Source organism: Physella acuta, unplaced genomic scaffold, assembly GCF_028476545.2.
Source record: "Physella acuta isolate Inbredline_101_S28 unplaced genomic scaffold, ASM2847654v3 ptg000411l, whole genome shotgun sequence".
NCBI lineage: Eukaryota > Metazoa > Mollusca > Gastropoda > Physidae > Physella > Physella acuta.
Window position 1 is genome coordinate 212,733 of NW_026731930.1, and position 7,590 is coordinate 220,322.

Here is a 7,590-nt window from a genome sequence, read left to right on the forward strand (position 1 = left end):
ACATATCCAACTGTTGGAGACATGAGGGCTAATGATAGTGGCATATTGGCTACAATTGGTAATCTTTGGACTACAATTGACCTGTGAACTGCAATTGGTGACATGTGGGTTAATATCGTCTTTTTTATTCGTAGATTATAGATTCAAATGTAAAAAAAAAATAAATAGCACAATTTTAACGAATGGAATATTCTAGTCTTAATTTTGATTGTGTGTATCAAGTTTACAATATAATTTTCAAAACCCCTTATATCGTTTTTAGGTATACTTTAGTAGGTATTTCATAATTTGGGAATATTCCGAGTTTGTTAAATCGTGAGTTTTGTATAATGTAAGTTTGGTATATCCGGATTTGGACATGTCGTGAGTTGGGTATATCGTGTGTTGGATGTGCTATATGCTTCATATATCCTGAATTTTGAATATCGTGCAATTTTTTAAATACGTTGACATGACATGGATACATTGTGTAGTCGAGTGAGCAGCTGAGTCTTTTTAATCGTATTGTCGTGTTTAAGCACGGGTCAAATTTCGCATCACACAACAGGCAGTAACCTGATGACCATATATAACTAACAAATCGACGTTTAAAATGTTTAATTTACTAATCTTTGAAATCTACATGAAATAAGTATAAGCTGTAAGTTTTTTAAATTTATCAAAAGCATTTATTTACCATTCAATCTCAGCAAAGTATGTTTAGATACGTTATAATAAACTAATTAATGTCAGTAAATCGTGCGTCAAATGAATGTATTATTTTTTATTTAAATATGTTGATGTATCTATTAGTCGGATTTTGTGTCTTTGAGTTGTCTCCCGTACTTTGTTAGGAAAAATAAATAAGGGAAGTAACTGTGAAATGCCGTTTAAAATATCAAATCAAAATCTATCTACACGCTTTTCTTTATAGTATTTGTTTTGAGTTTTGAAAAAGCTTATTATTAAAACTTTTTTAATGCATTTTTTTTTCAGTACTTTACATGTTTTATTTTCAATAGTGTTACATGACTAAAAACCATTGCGCGTCTATTGAACGTGATGGCGCAGCTATTGAACGTGATGACGCGTGTGGTGTGGTTGGATAGACATGCCTACTAATTCGGTCCAAATTTTAATTAAGTCATATTTAGTTTCAGATTGCATTGTCCGCAAAATATTTTCGCAGGCTATCACGTCAGAATCTTCAGTGATATATGCAGAACTTGTTACGAATTTTTGTTGAAAATAATATGTTAGGTGTTTTTAATGTATAAACACAATTTTATTTAAAGAAGATAAATAACAAATAAAGGCATATCCAAATGTAGAAAAACAGTTTCAATTATGCAACCGGAAAAGTGTTTATCGTTGTGAAAAAGAACGCACAAAACAATGACGTCAGTATTTTTTACACTAAGGAAAGAGCACATAATTAATAACGTCATCTTCCGAGTTTAGAATATAAAGAAATGAACTATTTCATTAAAATATGATTTAGATCTACGTACGCTATATCATTTTTACAACACAATTGTATCAGCCTAAACCAGGTGTCGGCAACCTGCGGCTAACAAGCCACATGCGGCTCTTTCGAAGTTAAGATATGGCTCTCCAGTTCCCTGCACACATATTAATACTTGTATTATTTCATTTTCAAAACTCAAAACAAATACTGTAAAGAAAAACAAATTAAACAGGATAAAAAACTCAGCAGAGAACAGTGAGAATAGTTGGAGGTTAAAGAAGACAGCTGACAGTCGCTTGGGCTCTAGGCCTAGCCCCACGGGCCGTGCTGTGGACAGCACCGTGGCAACAATTCCAGGCTTTTATATAACAAATCAAATTTATTTACCTAATCCTTATCAAATTTCATAATATTGAAATAATAATGTGGCTCTTTAAAAACTGGGAAATTTTGTAAATTGTAACTTTTGTCTCTTCCGTCTCAAATGTTTACCGACCCATGGCCTAAACTTAAACACACATTATCTATTAGGATTCTAGATCTAAATCTAGATATTCTAGATCTAGAGATTCTAGAGATTATAGATCTAGATCTAGATTATCTTTACATAGCTTTAACAACAAATCATTTAATGTTACCAGATCTCAGATATAGGCCTATAGATATACTGGACTTCTACAGCTCGTGTTCATGTATCAACAACATATACCAATTGTAATGATCGTAAGTTGTATCAGGGGGATAGAAACAAAGTTTTATCAATTATTGTAGTTGTAAACTATAAATATTATTTTTCAAAAGTATAATAAGGGAGATACAATAATAATAATACCACATTTACCAAATAAAAAACAAACAAAAAAAAAACAAACAAAAAAAACAACAACAGAAAATGTATCGATTTGTATTTTATGTTTCTATTAACAATAGTTAAACGATTTAACTCTGCATTAAAGTATGTAGATGTATAGTGCATATTATGTATTTATACGTACTGCTTCAAGAACAACAACAACAACATACACACCAATGCATGACTTACTTTGTGTACACATTTGAAAGACTAGTGATGACATTATGTTAATGAATGTTTCCTCTTCGATTTTTTCCAGTAATATAAAAGGTTTGCCTCTCAGAGCCTTGCAATAGAATAGTAATGTAGCTTTAAAAATCATAGACGTCCAAGTAATAATTTTGCTTCAACGATCGGAGAAGAGAAAGAGGTTAACTAAGTTTAATCCAAATGAAAGACGTATCGTTAATACTCAACAGCTTTCTCAATGACCTTACGTTTTTGTGCTAGTTCTACTATCGCATAATTTAACAAAAAAATCAGTGTTTGTGTTTATTAGCGTATAACAGACTTAAAACAGAAGCAAGCGTGTCAAGAAAATTGCAAAAAAAAAAAAAAAAAAAAAAAAATAGGCGCATGGAGGATTCTTAACTTAATTTGATCATCTCAAATTGTAGGCCTATGTGTAGGTATACAACATGACTAATACATATTATACTAGAAAAGTCTAGGATACTTTCGTTTTGTTTCTATGTGAAACTGGTCATTGCATAGCGCCTAATGGAAATCGAGAGTTCCGATGAGTGAGTGCAGATGGCAGCTAACTCTATATACTCATACTATGCTCAGATGGTAGATTTTCCAATATATTACATAAATCATGTCAGATCATGTTATGCAGGCCAGAAAAGATAGAATAAACAAAATATTACTTTCCATACACATAACATTTCCGTTGCACATGTTATATACAGTAGATGTATTCAAAACTTAATATCCCGCAATCGCTGAATCAAAATTCGGATCCCGAAGTCGAATCTGTAGTACGTTCTTAAGACCTCCGTACATAACCAATAATAAACACTACATTTTGATCTCAGTCAAAAGACCGAGAAGTAAAATGGTGCAATCAGTCACTCGACTACTCAGACCATTGTTTTATCTGCTTTAAATTAGTTTCAATACTTTGATGAAGGATTGCATCAACGTAATGTCTGCTATATTGAACTCACACACACCTTTATATTTAGCTACATCTGACCCGCTTCTAACGCAACGCCTACGTATGTTCCATGATTACATATGTTTTATTTAGTTTATTGTAAATGTGTCTATACGATTAGTTGTTCTGTAGTGTGCATATTGTTTTTTTTTTTTAGTTTACAAAGGCAGACAAGCAAGCCCTATGCACAGTGGCGTAGGCAGGGGGGTTATGGGGGGTCATAACCACCCCCCATAGACCCCTCGGTATATATAAAAAGTATGAGGGGGGGGGTGCAAATCGAAAGTTTGAGGGGGGTGCAAATCGAAAGTTTGAGGGGGGGGGTGCAAATTGAAAGTTTGAGGGGGGGGGGGGTGCAAATCGAAAGTTTGAGGTGGGGTGCAAATCGAAAGTTTGAGGGGGGGGGGTGCAAATCGAAAGTTTGAGGGGGGGTGCAAATCGAAAGTTTGAGGGGGGTGCAAATGGAAAGTTTGAGGGGGGGGGGGTGCAAATCGAAAGTTTGAGGGGGGGGGGGTGCAAATCGAAAGTTTGAGGGGGGGGGGGGTAAATCGAAAGTTTGAGGGGGATTGCAAATCGAAAGTTTGTCCCCGGGTAAAAATTGGAACCCCCCTTGAGATGATCCTGGCTACGCCACTGCCTATGCATTAATATTAATAGCTTTCAATGTTGTTCAGAAAGTTTGCAAAGGAAGCAATATAAATATATTTTCAATTGGCAAACATTCGAAATTATTAAAACAAAATTGACAAAATCTTTTAGAATATATATATATATATATATATATATATATATATATATATATATATATATATATATATATATATATATATATATATATATATATATATATATATTCACGCTACTAACGCTACTAAAATATGTTGTAACTCAAAAGTATAAAAAACTGAAGATATGTTGTTTTTTTTTGTTGTTTTTTTTTTTATTTAAAATGTATATATAACTGAAATAAAAACATTCGTGAAGTGTGTTACACGTTTAGAAGAGCTCGGAAACAAAATTTCCCTCGTCCGTTTGGCAGAGTTTGTGTACATTTCCCTTATTCCACCCCCCCCCCCCCCCCACCCTTCCCTTCCTTTGGCAACCTGCAAACAGTTCCATGAAAATATATGAATGATTAGCTAGTGACCCGTGAAGAAAACTGCACTTTAAAAAAACAAAACAAAATACATGTTTTTGGAACATATACAGCTAAACATGGCAGGTAATTACACAACAATTATATTTCAATTGATTTGAAACACGACATCGTAAGTATAGTGGTACTAATTTATTTCGTAGCCTAATGACCACTTGATGAAGAACTCAATAACAGTAAAGATCTGGTACTACAAATGTTACTGTCTCAAAGTTTATTACGTTACTTTTTTTTAAAGTTTGTATAAACTAAATATAGCGGTCGGATGAAGGACACAATATACACATTATTTTGAAACCGAAAAAATAAATTAGAGCAACATTGCATTAAGTGCATACTGTTACACTTCTTACTTTTGAAAAAAATCGAGAAACACATTTAGCATTACAAAAAAAATGGATTATGAAACATGAGTTATTGCTGCATAGCATCGATCTCCAAATTATATAACGTTTGAATTTACTTATATATTGTTATTATGTAAGCAATCACATGACATATTGAAATTAATCATCTTACATTACATATTATTTTACTAACATCTAGCAATGAAACTACATCTAAACTGTTTCCTTTATTACTTAGTGAGTTTACATTTGTGTCGGCATAGAAGAAATTGAGTAAGAGAATTGAAATGGATCAATTCATTGTTTCCCCTCGTGTTCTTTCCTGTTTTATTGAGACAAATTAGATTAGTTATCACATTGAAATATTCACTCACAGTAGATCACACGAGTCACCAGCAAAAACCCTCGGGTCACCAGCAGTAGTCCACGGGTCACCACAATTATATTACGGGTCACTCACTAAAGAATGTGTTAAAAAAGCCATTATGTTTGTCTTTGGGAATTTAGATATATATGTAATACTTCGGGTGTCTTTAAACGTAACTAATATGAATTAATTAGGTAATACATTTTGAATATGTATGAGTGTTGTCAATGCAACTTGAGTAAAATGAATGTTTTGCGTATTATTATATGTTAAACTGATTTATGGAGATAACGATATGAAGCATCTATTCGTGTTTGTGTGTGTTGGCTCATGTGCTTTATTTTGAGAAATAATCGGAAAAAGGAAAGTTTAATTAAAGTGCCATGAATTTTATCTCTTCAATTACATTTTTTTAAAATTATTAAAATATATGTGGAATAAATGTATGTGAGTAAAACATGTGTAGGCCTATTTAAATATCCTATATGTATGAAACACTTGTGTGGACAAACCACATCTTAGCAAAGACAATGTGGTAAAAGAAAATAACGTCGTTACCTACAAACCACTTATAGTCAAAGCCCATGTGTTCAAATCGCCTGTAGCATTTTAAATGTGTATTATCCTGTTACATACACATTAGTTCAGACATGAGTTTATTTAAAACAATACAAATAAGTAATAAAAAAGTAATTACAGTTTACTGTACCGTAATATTTCAGGGCATATACCGCGTACGTTATTTTCTTTGCCAACCTTATACAATAGCAATCACAACTAGAGCAGTAACAATGTACCTAACTACGTGACAATGATCAAGGGGGAGTATAATTAATATATACGTATATACACATTACATTTTTTAATTGCGAACTACATTTTGTTTTCTAAAAATATATCAGTACTTATTTAAAAAACAAGATTATTTAACTCATATTTTAAACTAAATAAAAACACTTGTGTATAGTATCGTCTAATTTGTGTTTGATGTTGTCGTTACATTGGTAGCAATGTATTGTTAATTGGATATATTTCATAATAATTTATTATATACGTAACGCGTTATGATCTATTTTACTAATATTATTCGGCGTTCAAAATAACTGATGATTTAATTATGATACCTTTTTTTTTTCTCAAAAAAATGAACGGGGCAATTAGTCCACTCAGGTCAGATGGGTTACCTGACTCCGTACATAACCCATCTATCTATATATATAATTCTCTTCTTCGAACCGTTAGAAAACAAGCTGCAAACGCTCTCCCAACCTCCCCACCCCTACATGGTTTTAGTGAGCTGTGTTCACTCTAAATGTTTACAAGCAGAGCCAACGATTTTAAAAGTAGGGGGGGGGGGGAGGGGGGGTTATGGTCCTTAACGAGCGCTACTTATAGTGTTTTAAAGAAATATTTTCAATGGCAGCGTTGGTACTGTCGAATTCATAAATTATGAATTACTGAAAAGTAGAAAAAACAACAACTAATTAGCGGCGTATGTTATGCCGCGGGCCGGCTCGTATATATATAATTCACTTCTGGGTGTCGCTAGAAAACAAGCTGTAAACGCGCTCCCTACCACCCCCCACCCCTACATGGTCTGATGAGCTGTGGTTCACTCTAAATGTTTACAAACAGATCCGGGTTTAGTGACGACTATTAGGGGCAGATAATTTAGTTTGAAACGATTTTAAACCTAGGGGTGTGGGGGGGGGGGGGGGGGAACTAAGTGGAGTTAACTTTAACGTAGGGGAGGAAGGACGGGGGTTATTGTCCGTAACGAGTTACTTATAGTGTTTTAAAGAAATATTTTCAGTGGCAGCGTTGGTAGTGTCGAATTCACAAGTTATGAATAACTGAAAAGTAGAAAAAAAACAACAACTAAATAGCGGCGTATGATATGCCGCGGGTCGGCTCGTAGTAGATAGTACACTTTGATCTTAGTCAAAATGTCGAGAAGAGAATCAGTGCAATAAGTAACTCGACTACTCCGACCACTAATTTAAATGACAGTTTCAATAACTTGATTCATGAGTGTATCAACATAATACCTGCCATATTTAACACAACCACAACTTTAAATTGAGCTACATTTGACCATCTCTTTTAGTAACGCATACGTATCTTACATTGTTTCATAGTTTATATATTAGTTTATGTTAAATGTATCCATATGATTCGATCTAATGTCGCCCGTATTTGTTTTTTGTTTCATTTTTCCCTTGCTGATATGTACCAGTATTTTTTTCCTTGTTTGGTTA